Below are 18,641 nucleotides of genomic sequence, written 5' to 3'. Positions count from 1 at the left end.
TCAGGCCACATGACAATGGGCTGCAGTGTGGCTCATGGGTTTAGTGTCTGGATTGGCCCACACAGGTGTGTATTGTATTCACCATCCAGTCATCTGGGTTACTATTGTGGGTGGCCAGTGCTGTGCAATGCTTGCCATGTATGTGCTCTATATTCCATAACATGGACAGTGTCTGAGATGTACACATGTCCCACATGCTTGTTCCGTGACATGTGGAAGTGTACCTGGGGTGTCTGGGACATGTTTTGTAGACTGATTGTTATCATCAGATGTGCCATTCCTTACATCATGTGGTGAGCACTGACAATGGACACCAGGTTGACCCTCCACCTACATTGACAGCATGATACAGGTATTCCCTGGTGTCAGTGGCATCTGTCCATACAGGGCATTTGTATAAGGCATGGTATGTCCTTTGTGGGTTACATTTGCTGACTCTACAGTTGTTGCAGGTGTCCAGTGGGGAACATAGCAAAGGAGCACTGTATGCAATGATTTGCCTGTTGTAGGGATGGGACAGGGTGCCATGTCCTTTGTAGTCCACTGCAATCACACTATGGTTACTATTTGTGGGCAATATGCAGGGAACTACCAACATAGTGGTTGTTGCCTAGCCGAGTGTGTTTGTGTATGAGACATGGGTGGAGGGTGTTCTCTGGGTATTACAGGGGTTGCCTAAATTGTTCCCCAAGCCATGATGTCACATGTAGGGCTATGAATTGTCTACTCCAGCCTCTCTGCTGTTTGACATCTGTTATCCTTGTAAGGTGGACATTGTGGCATATAATAGGCCCACCATATAAGAAATTTGCAAAACCCACTCCACAAGGAGTCCTGTGATTACTCACTCACAGCTGCCTCCACACAGGACACATATATTGAATGCACACACCAAGTCTCACAGTTGCCATGTTTGGGATTAGAACATCTACCTAACTAGTACATCACAATACAGCATTACGCAGTTACAGCATGTGTCACAAAGCTTACTGGGCTACTCCTTCCCAAAAGGTGTATTTCAAAGTGAATGACATCAGCAGGCTTGCCAAAGTAGGGCAATGGAAGTTGTAGTGACTGTGAATGGCCTCAAAAGCATTGATCCCTACAAAGACAAACACACAAAGTTTTGCAGTTTCCATGTCTGGGATTAGAACTCCTACCTAACTAGTACATCACACTACAGCATTACCAAGTTATAGGATGCACCATGGAGCTTATTGGGCTAATTTTTCCCCAAAGGTGTATTTCAAAGTGAATAACATCAGCAGGCTTGCCAAAGTAGGGCAATGGAAGTTGTAGTGACTGTGAATGGCCTCAAAAGCATTGATCCCTACACAGATAAACATACAAAGTTTTACAGTTGCCATGTCTGGGATTAGAACTCCTGCCTAACTAGTACATCACACTACAGCATTACACAGTTATAGGATGCACCATGGAGCTTATTGGGCTAATGTTTCCCCAAAGGTGTATTTCAAAGTAAATGACATCAGCAGGCTTGCCAAAGTAGGGCAATGGAAGTTGTAGTGACTGTGAATGGCCTCAAAGGTTTTGATCCCTACACAGAGAAACAAGCACACAAAGATTTATAGTTTTCACCTCTGGGATTAGAGCTACTACCTAACTAGTACATCACACTACAGCATTACGTAGTTATAGCACACATCACAGAGCTTACTGGGCTACTCTTTCCCCAAAGGTGTATTTCAAGGTGAATGACATCAGCAGGCTTGCCAAAGTAGGGCAATGGAAGTTGTAGTGACTGTGAATGACCTCAAAAGCATTGATCCTTACACAGACAAACACACACAGATTTACAGTTGCCATGTCTGGGATTAGACCTCCTACCTAACTAGTATATCACACTACAGAATTACACAGTTATAGCACGTGCCATGAAGATTACTGAGCTACTCTTTCCACAAAGGTGTATTTCAAAGGGAATGACATCAGCAGCCTTGCCAAGGTTGAGCAATGGAAAGTGTAGGTCATAGTTTCATAGGTTGATATGTTAGTACTAGGCTATTGGCCCTAGAGCCTATACATGCCTAGCCATGACAATTCTCTTGCTATGTCTTCCCACAATATTTACTTCCCTGGACCCCTGTCTAGCAGGGCAACTGACATGATCCCCATGGTCAATTTCCTATCTTCCATCCAATCATCCAGTTTCCTTTTGAAGAGGGCCAAAGAAGCACTCTGCTTGACATGTACGAGCAGTCTATTCCAGAGTTTGGGTTGTCTCTGGGTCAGGAACACATCCCTCCAGCATGTATTGTTCATTGCAATGACAAGGTTTGGATCCCTGGAGTATGTGGCTGTAAGGGTTTGGAATTCTTTAAGTGTAGCATGTCCAACAGCTCTGGGTTTGGCATGGAATTGCATGTTAAGCAGAGATTGCCTCTGAGTACATGATATGTGACAGAGTATAGCTGGATGATTTTCAGACAGTCAGCATAGGGCAATCTGATTTAGGCCTGTGATTCTTTTAGTGAGGTATGTCTGCAGCCTTTCTAGTTGTTACAGTTGTCTTGTGAGGTTCATATGTAACAGGCCATTGTAGTATGTACTGGGTCTACTGAGAGACCACTAAAGTGGGACAATGGCCTCCTTTTTCCTGGATGTAAAGCCCTTAGTGATGAGGTGTACCACATAGGTGGATTTCCTGACTGTTGTGGCAATGTGGTTATCAAAAGTGAGACCACTGTCCACCTGTGTCCCTAAGTCTCTTATCACACTTTAGGTGTTTAGTGTACTGCCACCTATGTGGCACTTCACAGGTATAAGTCCCTTCCCAAAGGGAATAACTATACATTTCTTGTCATTGATCTTAAGGCCATGGCTCAGGCACCAAGCATCTCTTTCTGTAAGGCCCTTCTGTAGAATATCCACATCATGTGGGGATTCAATATTGGCTCCGAGTGTGCAGTCATCTGTGACCTTTGTTTCCCAAGAGTCATTTAGTGTTGGACTGTACTTCAGAGCAGTATATGCCAAACAAGGGCGGTCCCAGGACTGAACCCTGAGGTACTCCAACTGTCACTTGTCTGGGGCTGGAGTTGGTGTCACCTACATTTACAGTGTGGGTTCTGTCAGTACAGCAGTTGGCAGCCCATTGGGTGACATACGCATTAATGGCCAGCTTGGTACATTTATCTATGAATCCAGACTGGCGGATGGTATCGAAGGCCTTGGTGAGGTCTGGATAGGCTGTGTGAACTACCTTACCCTTGTACACAGCTCTGGAGACTGATTCAAAGTTGTCATTCAGGTTGAAGTGACATGATCGGCCCTTCACAAGCCCAACCTGGTTGGGGTCCAGTGTTTGCAGGTTGCCAATATCTTTGTTTTAATTTCCATGATAATACATTCCATGGCCTTGCAGATCAGGCACATCATACTGCTGGGGCTGTAGTTCCTAGGATCCAAGGTGGACCCCCCCTTGTGGACTGGGATAACTGTAGCTGTGCGCCACACAGTGGACACAAAGCCTGAGGTGTGGCCATGATTAGACATGGCACGTAGATGAGGTGGCAGTTCATTTTGTAGTTCATGTAGTACACAGAATTAACACAATGGAATTAGAAAACAGCAACACCGTCCACTGGAATCAAACGATAATATTTAATATGACAACACACAAAACACAAAACAGGATTGAGCGCGCTTTCTTCTTGTCACCAAGACTTCATCAGAATCCAATACAAACTGCTTCTAACACCCTTAAATACTTTCTAAACATTGAATAATTGATTAATTACCACTTAAGTTACATTTGTATTAAAAACATATATATATTTTTTATCTTTACTTACAACAAGACTTCGCCTATAAATTAAAAAATGTAAAAAATACCCAAACTCTAAAAATGTATTACTACCACTCTAATTAAATAAATGTGTACTAATAAAGTGCTTATAAATAAATATATATATTCCATATGTTAAAAATGTATAATTATATATTATATGTTAAAAACAAAGTGAAAGCTCAAAGGGATAATATTTTCAAACTTTAGGATTATTGGCTAAGAGTTTTAGTGCTGGCTTAATAGAAAGGTAGTCGTTCATCCCACTAGAACCACAGGTGTCCAGCCTAAGCTGCCACATCAATTCCCTGTATTCAAGTAGGGACTGCCAGTCACCTCCCCTAACTCCCACCTTAACTTCTTCTAAAACCCAAAATTTTATATTTGCATTTTTACAAATCTGGGTATGCCTATATAGTGCATTATTTTCGTTCCCTCTATTAATATCCCTCATATGTTCATAAATCCGTTGTTTTAACCTTCGTTCAGTCTTACCAACATAATATTTTTCACATGCTGAACAATATGCCAAATAAACTACTCCTTTAGTTTGACAGGTATAATACCCTTTACTTCTTAGTTTACTACCTAGTCCACTTAATACAAGTTCTTTTTCCCCGGATATAAATGAACACTGTCCACATCTCCCACATTTATGTGTCCCCATTTTTTGTTGTGCTCCACTTGAATTAAATACCTTTTTAAATTCAAAAAGCTTTTTAAAATTAGTATTTTTCCTATAACTAAATTTTAAAGTCTGCTTAAAATATTCTCCACCAGTATTGAGTTTCGAAAACATATTCCAAATCTCATTAATACCTTTCTGTATCCAGTTTATTCCCTTATAGTAAGTAAGTGTTAACCTAGGTATATCATTCCCTTTGATTAATTTATTAATTTTAATTTATAGGCGAAGTCTTGTTGTAAGTAAAGATAAAAAATATATATGTGTTTTAATACAAATGTAACTTAAGTGGTAATTAATCAATTATTCAATGTTTAGAAAGTATTTAAGGGTGTTAGAAGCAGTTTGTATTGGATTCTGATGAAGTCTTGGTGACAAGAAGAAAGCGCGCTCAATCCTGTTTTGTGTTTTGTGTGTTGTCGTATTAAATATTATCGTTTGATTCCAGTGGACGGTGTTGCTGTTTTCTAATTCCATTGTGTTATTTCTGTGAGGAATTACCCTTTATGGTAAAGCAAGCGGTGGTCTGTGCAACAAGTGGTTTACGTTGTGAAGAGGTGTAAGAGTTTGGTTATTTGTTTTTTCCTCTGGCATTACGAGGGGAACCCATGGAAGGTGATAATACTCTGCTTAGTCAGTTGATTAAGCTAATACAGCAGCATTCGCAAAGTAATGGTAATGGTGAGCAATCACTAGAACTTGATGACTCTATTCCCTGTGGCCAAGGAAACGGCGAGGTAAACCGGAGGCCAGTGATGATGGCACGTTCTGCGCCAGATGACGACAATGGTGTGGCGAGTAGCAGTAACGGGGAACGCTCCGGGAACCCAGTACGGGGGAAGGCAACCAAGTCCGCAACACCTTTGGAGAGGAATAAGGTGTTTGAATCATACAATAACATTACGTTTGACGAGTGGTTGGATAAATCCTTTTCCTGGTCGATGAAGGAAGCAGACGAAGTACACAAGGACAATAGCACTTTTAAGGACAAATGTAAGCAATTAGAAATTGAACTTTTTAAATACCGGAATGTATGTCTTGATAACTGGTACCTCACGCAGTGCGTTGAGAAGAATATTGTACCAAAAGGACTAAGACTAAATAAGTACCCCAATAACATCAGGGGGAATGAACAGTTATTTAAAATAGTTTCTGATATTCTAAATGAATGTGGTATTGCTATATTGAAAGCTATGATTAATAGCAATACTGAAATTTTGAAAAGTAGTAAAAAGAATATAGATAAACTACAGCATGACATTAGTAATGATATGCTTTTTAAAGTATGTGAATATAAAAGCGTGTATTGTAAAGTGTTACATGAAGTTGATTTTAATGTGAACAAAAATTATAAAAGAAAACTGGGGAAGCTTGAACGTGATTTAAGGGACTACAAAGATGGTAGGGCCTATATAAACCCAATTAAATACCCTAAGAAATCATATTTTCATGGATTCCGCTCCCCTGGGGGTAAGGGTGGGGAAGACCTTTTGAATACCAATATAATTCTAGTAATGATAAGGTATTTTTTCATGAAGCCCAACCTTTATACAATCACTATGAAGATGAACAGAATAGTTTGACAGGTAACAATGAATTAGATCGTTTTGACCCTTTAGGGGAAGGAGAGGAAGGTCCACGGAGGTCGGAAAGACTAAAGAAACAGAGCAGACCCTCCTCATATGCAGAAATAACAGGGAAATACCATCCGACGAAACAGTATGGAGGAAATGCATACAGATAGAATTAGGGAGTACATTTTTAGTTAGTCCTGATATCGGGATAGGGGACAATTTAGAAGAAATACCCTTGCTGGGAACCATTAACAATACTAGCTACAATACTAGCTATGATATTGGCAATAATATTGCTAATATTGAAGGAATTTTAGATTCCCAAGGTTTCACAGAGGAAGAACAGCAATCTGATGAGAATATGGAAGTTATTAATTTTCAAGGGAATTGTAAAATTAGTTCTGAAGGGAACTTCTTTATTTATAACTTTACAGAGCTTGAAGTTACTTCGGGATTTTTTGGTTAATTTACAAAGGGATTTTCCTTTATACCTGTCAAAAAACCAAATATTGAGCAAATTGTGTTGGATATAAAGTTATTTGCAAGGAAGTTAAATTTAAAATCCATGTTTAAGAAAGAAGAACATGAGGTGGTAGAAACATTTAAAAGAAGAAGTGTGTTTAACCCTCCTTTACAGCAAGATATTTACCATTTTGAGACGCAAGTAATTAATATGGTGAGGGAGGGTTTTAAACATAAAGATGAGGCCAAGGAATATAGTAATCTGGAAAAAGAAGAGGTTGAAGTGTTAAGGATGTTACAAAATAACGAAAAGATAAGAATTATGAAGCCCGATAAAGGGGGAGGGGTTGTCCTGATGGATGTTTGGGATTATACACGCAGGATGCTGGAAATATTACATTCAGGGGATAGATACCAGATAGCTTCGAGAAATGAAATGAATATATGTTATAGGAAAATTGATTATTATTTAGAAGATAACTTACTACAAGGAAGCATTGATCTGGAGTTATATAATTATTTAAAAGTAAGTAAGCCGGTGATACCAGAGATTTTCGGCATCCCTAAAATACATAAGGATGTAAATAACCCTCCCCTGAGGCCTATTGTAACATCCCAGTGTTCAAAGACACAGACTTTGGCCATTTATGTGGACAAAAAATTAAAAGAATTTTATAACAATTATCCACACATCCTTATTGATTCCTGTGATTTTCTTACAAAATTTAACACAGTTTTGTACCATGAAAATTACATTTTTGTAACAATTGATGTGGTAGACCTATTTTCAGTTATACCACATGATATAGGTTTATCTTGGTTTGAACACATGTTAAGTGAATTTGGATTTTTGAGTAGTAATGACTTTAGATTGGTACTTGAGAGCATGGAACTAGTGTTAAAAAATAACTTTATATATTTTCAAGGGGACATTTATCACCAAGTGGGGGGGGTGGCTATGGGGTCATCTTGTGCCCCTATATACGCCAACATAATTATGCTCTATTGGGAGCTTGAATATTTGTTCAAGTCTAACTTTTGGGATTATATCATAAAATATTTCCGGTTCCTGGACGATATTTTTATTGTCTGGAGTGGTACCCAAGATCAGATAGATGAATTTCTTGAGTATTTACATACCACTACCAATTTTTTAAGGTTTACATCTCAACATGATGCCATAAAAGTTAACTATTTGGATGTTACAATTACAAAAAATGAGATTAGGAAGTGTTATGAGTCAAGAATGTTTAGGAAGGGGTGCTTTTCTAACTCATATGTGCACTTTGAGAGTGATCACCCCTTTTTTTTGAGAAGAAATATTATTAAGGGCCAGATGATCAGGGCATCACGCATGACAAGTGAAAATGACAAGTGTGTTGAGGAAATGAGAACTATTGAAAAATTATTTTTGGAAAGAGGGTATCCATCTAAACTTGTAAAAAATGTTAAAAAAGAAGTTCTGAAGAGGAGAGAGAGTGACTTCCCACCGCTTTTGATTAATTCAATTAATAATAATGGAGAAGGGGTAAGGGATTTTAGGAAAGGCAACAATAAATTAATCAAAGGGAATGATATACCTAGGTTAACACTTACTTACTATAAGGGAATAAACTGGATACAGAAAGGTATTAATGAGATTTGGAATATGTTTTCGAAACTCAATACTGGTGGAGAATATTTTAAGCAGACTTTAAAATTTAGTTATAGGAAAAATACTAATTTTAAAAAGCTTTTTGAATTTAAAAAGGTATTTATTTCAAGTGGAGCACAACAAAAAATGGGGACACATAAATGTGGGAGATGTGGACAGTGTTCATTTATATCCGGGGAAAAAGAACTTGTATTAAGTGGACTAGGTAGTAAACTAAGAAGTAAAGGGTATTATACCTGTCAAACTAAAGGAGTAGTTTATTTGGCATATTGTTCAGCATGTGAAAAATATTATGTTGGTAAGACTGAACGTAGGTTAAAATAACGGATTTATGAACATATGAGGGATATTAATAGAGGGAACGAAAATAATGCACTATATAGGCATACCCAGATTTGTAAAAATGCAAATATAAAATTTTGGGTTTTAGAAGAAGTTAAGGTGGGAGTTAGGGGAGGTGACTGGCAGTCCCTACTTGAATACAGGGAATTGATGTGGCAGCTTAGGCTGGACACCTGTGGTTCTAGTGGGATGAACGACTACCTTTCTATTAAGCCAGCACTAAAACTCTTGGCTAATAACCCTAAAGTTTGAAAATATTATCCCTTATAGCTTTCACTCTGTTTTTAACATATAATATATAATTATACATTTTTAATATATGTAATATATATATTTATTTATAAGCACTTTATTAGTACACATTTATTTAATTAGAGTGGTAGTAATAAATTTTCAGAGTTTGGGTATTTTTTCTACATTTTTTAATTTATAGGGGAAGTCTTGTTGTAAGTAAAGATAAAAAATATATATATGTTTTTAATACAAATGTAACTTAAGTGGTAATTAATCAATTATTCAATGTTTAGAAAGTATTTAAGGGTGTTAGAAGCAGTTTGTATTGGATTCTGATGAAGTCTTGGTGACAAGAAGAAAGCGCGCTCAATCCTGTTTTGTGTTTTGTGTGTTGTCGTATTAAATATTATCGTTTGATTCCAGTGGACGGTGTTGCTGTTTTCTAATTCCATTGTGTTATTTCTGTGAGGAATTACCCTTTATGGTAAAGCAAGCGGTGGTCTGTGCAACAAGTGGTTTACGTTGTGAAGAGGTGTAAGAGTTTGGTCATGTAGTACACAGCCCGGGATGTTGACTGGTCCCATGGCTGCTGTTGTCTTTGCTCTGGAGAGTGTGATTTTTACCTGTGTGGCCATTATTACCGGAATCTGGCAATCTTTCAGTGTTGAGATGGGCCCTTTCAGGGGTGGGAGGGGGTGCAGTTGGCACTGAATCGATCTGCCAGGATATTGGCAATATTCTTGGGAGCAGTATATTTAATACCATCCTGTTGTAGCTCAGAGCAGATCTGAGCATTGCCATTTAGATTCCTGACATAGCTATGGAATGGCTTGCAGTTGTCTTTGGCATATTTGGCTATATTATGTTCGTAACTAGCTTTGGTGGATGTTATGAGGGATTTCAGCTTCTTACTGTGGCTGGTAAGGGAGTATTTTGCATCCTAGAAATTCCCTCATTTCTGCAACAGTTTCTTTCTTTTGTTGTACAATATGTTTATGACAGGGGGCCACCACATTGGCTTCCTTTTCTTGGTGGGGTGTGTCTTAGTTCTATATTGGATGGCATGATTCATGCATAAGTGGATGTGCTCATACAGTGCCTTCATGTTAGATTCAGCAGTCATCCTTTCATTTCCCATCTGCATGGATGTCATGACGTTAGTCATGTCTGACATCTGTAGCATGACATTGGCTTTGGAGATGTGTGTTATTTAGGTTTACTTACTGGGGTGTGGGGGGATGTGGATGTTAAGGGTGATTAGCTTATGGGCAGACCTGACCACTGATGGGGTGACCATAGGTGTGGAGCATTGATTTCCCATGTTGGTAATGACCATGTCTAGGATATTTGAGCCACTGGTGGGACTATGGGTTACTTGATCCAGGGCATTGGGAATTATGACTTCCAAGAACCGTTGGGCACACGTGTTGGTACACAAGTATTTTTCCCAGTTAATGGCAGGGTAGTGTAAGTCACCCAGTATTAGGGTGTTTGGTTGTATCATAATATTTCCCAGTATGTTTCAAAAGGTGTCGTGGAAATCTTGGGGCATGGTGGGGTATCTGTAGCAAGCTATTCAATTTGGATTTCAGTCTGACCTACTGTTAATTGCACCAGGGATATTTCAGATGCATTCTGTTGGGCAAGTAGCCTGGTTTTGTGAATATCCTTGGTGAATATGGACACTCCTCCACCTTTATTGTTTTGGTCCTGGTTTAATGGCCGGCAGGTGTGGTGAGAGCTGTACCTGGTATTGCAGGGGTGCTCTCTGGAGCCTTGGATCAGGCCTCTGTTACTGCACAGATATCAATGTTCTCCATTTTTAGAAGTGCCTAGTGACTGTGAATGGCCACAAAAACATTGATTCCCTACACACACACACACACACACACACACACACACACACACACACACACACACACACACACACACACACAGTTGCCATGTCTGGGATTAGAACTCCTACCTAACTAATACATCACACTACAGCATTACACAGCTATAGGACGCGCTACAGAGATTACTAAGCTAGTGCTTTCCCAAAGGTATATTTCAAAGTGAATCACATCAGCAGCCCTGTCAAAGTAGGGTAATTGAAATTGTAGTAAGTGAATGGCCTCAAAAGCATTGATCCCCACACAGACAAACACACATAGTTCTACAGATGCCATGTCTGGGAATAGAACTCCATGCGCCACAATGATTACTGGGCTACTCTTGCCCCAAAGTTGTATTTCAAAGTGAATGACATCAGCAGGCTTGCCAAAGTAGGGCATTTGAAACTGAGTGTGAATGGCCTGAAAAGCATTGATCCCTGCCAAAGTAGGGCATTTGAAATTATAGTGAGTGTGAATGGCCCCAAAAGCATTGATCCCTACACACACACACACACACACACACACACACACACACACACACACACACACACACACACACACCCACACACCCACACACACACACACACACACACACACACACACACACACAGTTGTCATGTTTGGAATTAGAGCTCCTACCTAACTAGTACATCACAGTATAGCATTATGCATTTATAGCATGTGCCACAGAGCTTATAGAGCTACTCCTTTCCCAAATATGTATTTCAAGGTGAAGACACCAGCAGGCTTGCCATAGTAGGGCAATGGGGAGTGCAGTGTGTGTGCATGGGCCATAACCCATTAATCTGGAAGCAGACACACAACACTCAGGCACACATAGATTTATATTTCACAGGTACGTGTATACAACTGCTAGATGACTACTGACTTGTACAGTCATGTTACACAGTTATCACAAGCACCACAGACACTATAGTGCTGAGGGATACTAGAGGCAAATGTCTACAGTGATTGACATTTACACATCATGTGGTTTTAGCCAATCGGATGTGTGCCTGGTGGGACAGGCCTCATGATGAGATGCTCTTTGTCACTGTCTGTCACTCTCTTCCACACATCTATGTATGTGTAATTTTGGCCTATTATATTGTGTTGTCCTTGGATATATGTATGTATTCCTATCCAATGTGTGTGCAAAGCATGACTGGTGTGTAATGAGGAGTGTATGCACAAACATCTCTGACTGTTGGATATGTATAGTCCACTGTTGCTGCCAGACATGGGCTTCATTTCTATAAGTGTGTGTGCGCACAAACATCTGTGACTGGCAGATATGTATAGTCCACTGTTGCTGCCAGACATGGGCTTCATTTCTGTAAGTGTGGGAGCATGCCCAGTATGACCTTTCAGTATTTTTTTGTCAGACATGGGCTTCATTTCTCTAAGTGTGGGAGCATACCCAGTATGACCTTATGTATTGAATGTGTGAATCCATTCCAGGTAGGTTGCTACTCCAGTGCAGGCTTTTATGTTCTACACCTACAGCTAGCAACCTGTTTCTGCAGGATATCTGTAGATCGGTTGACAATATGGGGTCAAAATGGACAAAGGATAGTGGGTTACTGTAGGTAATTGTGTCTGTGCTGATTCTGCTACATGGCCTTGATGTTTGCAGAGATATTCAGACATATGTACTGTTTTACACTGTGATGTGTTATGTCATCAAGTACTGTCAGGCATATATATTTGCTTGCAGTAATGTCCTGGAGAACACAGGGTGAATGCAGCTGTGTCCAGTATTGTGATCTGCAGCCTACATATTCTTGGACAATCATGCCATTCTGGAGGGGAACCTGCAGACACCTGCTGTTGGGTCTGTGTAAATGGTTCAGCACCTTGGTACAGTGGTGGTTGAGGATCCCATGCTTGTACATCCATCGACGTGACAGTATGGCCATATCCTGCTGTGGCCATACCTCACAACTTTACAGATTCACACAGGTTACCCAGAGGCAGGGGTCATAATTCTGGACATTACCCCTTCACATTGTGGTTTACGAGCAGGTTTGTGGCCACCCATTCCTGTGTTTGCAGGCAGGGATAGTATGTGCACATGGCTGAGTTTCAGACTTCACACACTCCATGCCATCCATGCTCCTATTCCCCCCTCTATTATTCTATCTTCTTCCAAACATTATGCAAACATTATCTGATAAGTTCCCTATAGTTATCACCTCATCCCAGCAGTAATTTGGTGCTGGTCCACAGTTCGTGCAGTAGGACATGGTGGACATGTTATTGGGATTTGTCCACCTGGCCTTGCATTTGGGTTCTGTTGATTATGTTATGTTGATATTTGGGAGTCCATGACATAACATACACTGGCAGTACGAGTGAGACACAGGCCTTTGGCAAAGGACTGTAGGCCATTTGGTAGTGATGCAGGCCAGCTGTAGCAGGCCGTTGCATTGTGTCACTCCTACAGTCCCAGACTGCAAGACACTATATTCCCCTGGGGTGACATGGTAGGTGTGCAAGATGTTAATGCCAATACTTTCTGTCATTATTGATCCAGTGGTGTGGATGCTGGCAGGGTGCTGCTTACAGCTAGAGACACACCTGCATGGGACACCTCTTCTGCATGCTGCATTCTTTGGATATTGCCATACAGAGGTGGGGGTCATATTGTGCTCATTCCCAACAGCAGGGATAAGACCAGAGAGGTACCTGTGGGTGATGGTGGAGTGAGCTGGGTGCATGTGTGCTATGGACACTACATGCATATGACTCACAGATATGAATGGGGCATTCCACGTATGCTGGCGTGTGTAGGGACATGAGCAGTTTCTCAATACTTCATACATGTGACCTTTGTGGTCTGCCAGTGCTTGGCCAGATGACATCGGTATTCCATACTACAAACCTAACTAATGTGCTGCTAATCTGTATGTAAAATTCCAAAGGTGTGTCCGTTTGACAGTAGCATATTATACACTGTCTGTCTGGGGTACTTCCACCTGTGTACTGTTTGTATGTCTGGGCCCGCATTCATGCTATATCCATCTTTCATATGGTGACAGATATTATTTCCAAACATTTACTATGGCTTACTGCTAGAATGTGTTTGTCTGGGATGCATTGTGTTTGCACTGCAGTTGTGAGAACTTGGCCCTGTCATCGGCAGTACTGGCCAATGGCCACCAGGACAAACCTCATCATGCCTACATACTGACCACTCTCACACAATATACAGCACACACCAACCTAACACATACAGTCCTGCATATTGTACACATGCTACAATCTATCCTGCTACTTTGGCCTGCTCAGTTAATCTGTGCTCCACTGTTATTATACCTACACATACATGTTACTACATTTCTACATGGGATTGGGGGGGCACACCTGACACTTGTACACATTTGCTATGACTGTGCTGGTATTTCAGGTACTCCATTACATTCTGTATTCTGACCTATCATGCTGAATAGAGGCATATCAGTGTACTACAGGTCTTAGGTTTGACTGACCTACATTTCAGTTTCAGACTTCTTACCCTTCAGAACTAACATCCCACTGCCTGACCTGTTGTAGTCTGTCTGTGTAGGTCTGGAGGGATGATGTTCTCCATAGCCATCAATCAGAGGCCTTAACGCAGCCTTTCTTTGTGTTTGTCTACACCTGTCCTGCTGGCTGTGACTGTTGTTAGGTATGTGAGCCTCCTTTGGCCCACCATATTTCCTGCAGTGAGTTTTGTCACCTTGTCTAGTACTGGCTACTATGGTGACACCAGTATTTGTTACAGATTTCATGCTGTCACTATAGGTGTCTTCTATCTGCTGCCATCCCATTCAGCCACCCGATTCCCTTGCATGCTCACATTCATACCATAGATACAAGTAACAAAACATACTACTCCATTCGGCAATTGATAGGGAAAGTGAATTACCTTGTGGCTGTGCCAGTATTGAGGATGGTGCTGGAAGGCTGACTATGTCAGATGCACATAATACACTCCCTATACATGATTAAGCACAGGTAGTGTCATGTTTGGCATCCCTTTTACTGTATGTGTGAGTCAGAGAGAGGTGTCATTCCCTGGGTTCCTACCGTGTCACTGTATGTGCTATGCATTGCCTTTTTGCCACAGCCTGGGCATACTGGGCATGCCTCCTTCTGCCTACTGGGGCAGGCTCAGGTTTTTTCCCCTCTGAGTCACTCTGTGCCTGTGCAGGCCTTGGCAATGGTGGGGGCCTCTGTGGCCATGCCCCATGTTGTTCCTGCTGCAGCTGTTTCCACAGTATCATATTGTGTAGTATGGCACATACAATGGCAATTTGGGTACATGTAGCTGGTGAGTACTGCAAGACTCCACTGGATATGTCCAGGCACCAGTACCATGACTCGAGCATCCCAAACATACGCTCTATTATGATTCTGGTCTGTACGTGTGCCTCACTATGGAGTTCTTGTTTGGGTGTGTGTGCATTTCTGATAGGTGTCATCAGCCATGGTTCCAGTGCGTAACTAGCATCCCCCACTAGGTGGCTGTAAGGGATATCCCTATTGGCAAATCTCTGGTACAGCTGCGTCATATGCCAGATGTGGGAGTTGTGATAGCTTCCAGGGCAGCCAGCACACACATTCATTATAATGCCCTGGGCATCGCACAAGACCTGGCAGTGGACGGAGGGGAAGCCCTTGTGGATGATGTAGACCCTACCCTGCTCACCAGGTGGTGCTTTGATGCATATGCGCGTGCAGTCTATAGCACCCACTACCTCAGGGTATTCAGCTATTTGGTGGAAGAGATGCATATTGCTGGTCAACGCCTCATGGCTGTTGTGAAAATATACTTCCTCACCGGCATGTGCTGACATGGCTTCCAGGAACAGGTAGAGTACCCTGGATGCTGATGCCTGTGAGATCCCCATGATATCCCCAGTTGGCCTTTGGAAGGTACCTGTGGCTAGTATTCTTAGGTCTACACATACCTTGGTATCCACTGGGTTGGGTTCCCCTCTGTTTGCTCTGTGTGTGAGGTGTGGCCGGCACAGCTCAACAATTTGCTGTAGGAGGTGCCTGTCCATCCTATAGCACTCCAATATCTCCAGCTCATGTAGCCCCTGGTAGGTTGCCCTGGGTCTGTACACTCTTCTCCTTCTCCTTCTCCTCACTGTGGGTTGGTCATCAGCATTCTCATCCTCACCAACCTGATTTATGGGAGTGAATGCAGCTCCTATCATTTTGTTGCTTTTGTTTGGTAGCATTTCCCTGCTTGTGTGCACCGGTGGTGTAGAGTTTGTGGGAAAAAACAGAGGGAAAGGTGTTTGCATAGTTTATAATGGTATGCTGGGCTGTGATGCTGTCTGTGTAATTGGCTGATTGTGATTTATTTCACCTGCCAGCTATGCTAGTTCTCCTTCATTAACTTCCTACTGCTGTTTTCCCTTCCCATTGCCTTCCTGTTTAAGCCCAGGGGTGTGTCACACAAACACAGTGATCAGATGTGCACGGAACTGCTATTTCCTGCTTTACTTTTTTTTTCCTTTAAAACACGATGCGCTGCACGCACCCACTTAGCCAATGTAAAGAGTGCTTGTCAGCTTCAGACACACACCCTTGCTTAGCTATGCTAATCATCATCATCTTTCGGCTTTTCCCGTTAGGGGTCGCCACAGCGGATCATCTCTTTCCATTTCTTCCTATCCTCTACATCTTGCTCTGTCACACCAACTGCCTGCATGTTCTCTCTCACCACATCCATAAACCTTATCTTAGGCCTTCTTCTTTTCCTCTTACCTGGCAGCTCCATCCTTAGCATCTTTTTCCCAATATACCCATCATCCCTGCTCAGCACATGTCCAAACCAACGTAATCTCGTCTCTCTTGCTTTGTCTACAAACTGTCCAACATGAGCTGACCCTCTAATATACTGATTCCAAATCCTATCTATCCTAGTCACACCAAGTGCAAATCTTAACATCTTTAACTCTGCCACATCCAGCTCTGACTCCTGCCTTTTTGTCAATGCCACTGTCTCCAACCCATATAACATTGTTGGTCTCACTACCCTCTTGTAGACCTTCCCTTTCACTCTTACTGGTACCCGTCTGTCACAAATCACTCCTAACACTCTTCTCCACCCATTCCACCCTGCCTGTACTCTCTTCTTCACCTCTCTTCCACATTCACCATTACTCTGAAATGTTGATCCCAAGTACTTAAACTCATCCACCTTTACCAACTCTACTCCCTGCATCCTCACCATTCCTCTACCCTCCCTCTCATTTACATACATATATTCTGTCTTAGCCCTGCTGACTTTCATTCCTCTGCTCTCTAGAGCATATCTCCACCTCTCCAGAGTCTCCTCAACCTGATTCCTACTCTCACTACAGATCACAATGTCATCTGCAAACATCATAGTCCACGGGGCCTCATGTCTGATCTCATCTGTCAACCTGTCCATCACCACTGCAAATAAGAAAGGACTCAGAGCTGATCCTTGATGTAATCCCACCTCCACCTTAAACAGATCTGTCACTCCCACTGCAGTCCTCACCACTGTCACACTACCCTGCAACATATCCTGTACCACTCTTACATACTTCTCTGCCACTCCCGACTTCCTCATACAATACCACAACTCTTCTCTAGGCACCCTGTCATATGCTTTCTCCAAGTCTACAAAGACACAATGCAACTCCTTCTGACCTTCTCTGTATTTCTCCAATAACACTCTCAGAGCAAACATTGCATCTGTAGTGCTCTTGTCTGGCATGAAACCATACTGCTGATCACTAATCATCACCTTCCTTCTTAACCTAGCTTCTACTACTCTTTCCCATAACTTCAAGCTGTGACTGATCAATGTTATCCCTCTGTAGTTACTGGAGCTCTGCACATCACCCTTACTCTTAAAGATAAGTACCAAAACACTTTTTCTCCACTCCTCAGGCATCCTCTGACTTTCTAAAATTTCATTAAACAATCTAGTTAAAAATTCCACTGCCATTTCTCCTAAGCACCTCCATGCTTCCATTGGGATGTCATCTGGGCCAACAGCCTTTCCATTCTTCATCCTCTTTATAGCTGTCCTTACTTCCTCCTTGCTAATCTGTTTCACTTCCTGATTTACTATCTCCACATCATCCAACCTTCTCTCTCTCTCTCATTCTCTTCATTCATCAGCCTCTCAAAATACGCTTTCCATCTACTCAACACACTCTCATCTCTTGTGAGTACCTTTCCCTCACTATCCTTTATCACTCTTACTTGCTGCACATCTTTCCCAGCTCTGCTAAACTAAGGGCAAACCCGAGTCACAGGGCTTCAATAAGCTTACAGTATGTCTGACACACCCCTCTATGATGTCAGCTAGCTCTTAGGCTTGCACCATGGTCTTTCTGTACCTTCATGGTTGGGTGCAGGCTAGCCATGAAGGAGAATTTGGGATTCAGTATCATTCCCCTCATTTGCATAGGACTGCCTGCTAATGCCTAGCTACAAGTCTGACACTGAGCCCTCCCTCTTAGCAACCACTATTAACTGGCCATGTTGTCTTCTGCCTGCCATTGAGTATAATAGCAAAACTGTGATTTTGGATAGAATGCTTATTTCAAGTTTTTTTTATTTTATTTTCAGGCCAATCCCATTTGTGCGTCGCTGCCCTATGCTTAAATGGCCAAAATCAGACAAAAAAAATAAAAGTTATTTTTTTTTAGTATTGCAACTGTTTTCCATGCCAGTGGCCATATATTTGGCCATTGGCATGCTTTACACATTATATACATCGTTTATTTGGAGCTGTCATGGCTCCGTTTTGTAGTTTGCAGAAATGTACTCGGTTCCTAACCGAGTACATTTCTGCAGATTACATTAGTCCTGTACAGCTGGCTGCCAGCTTCCTGGATCGCAAATTCACCTCATTTGCATAGTTTTCACCTGCAAATGGGGTAATTTGCATAAAGTAGCCGTATCCGTGCAGAAATAGTGCAGGAGTGCTTGTGCACATCCCGGCAGCTTGCTCCTGGATCTGTTG

Source organism: Protopterus annectens, chromosome 2.part1, assembly GCF_019279795.1.
Source record: "Protopterus annectens isolate FY-2018-M chromosome 2.part1, PAN1.0, whole genome shotgun sequence".
Classification (NCBI taxonomy): Eukaryota; Metazoa; Chordata; order Ceratodontiformes; family Protopteridae; genus Protopterus; species Protopterus annectens.
This window is presented reverse-complemented; position numbering follows the sequence as displayed.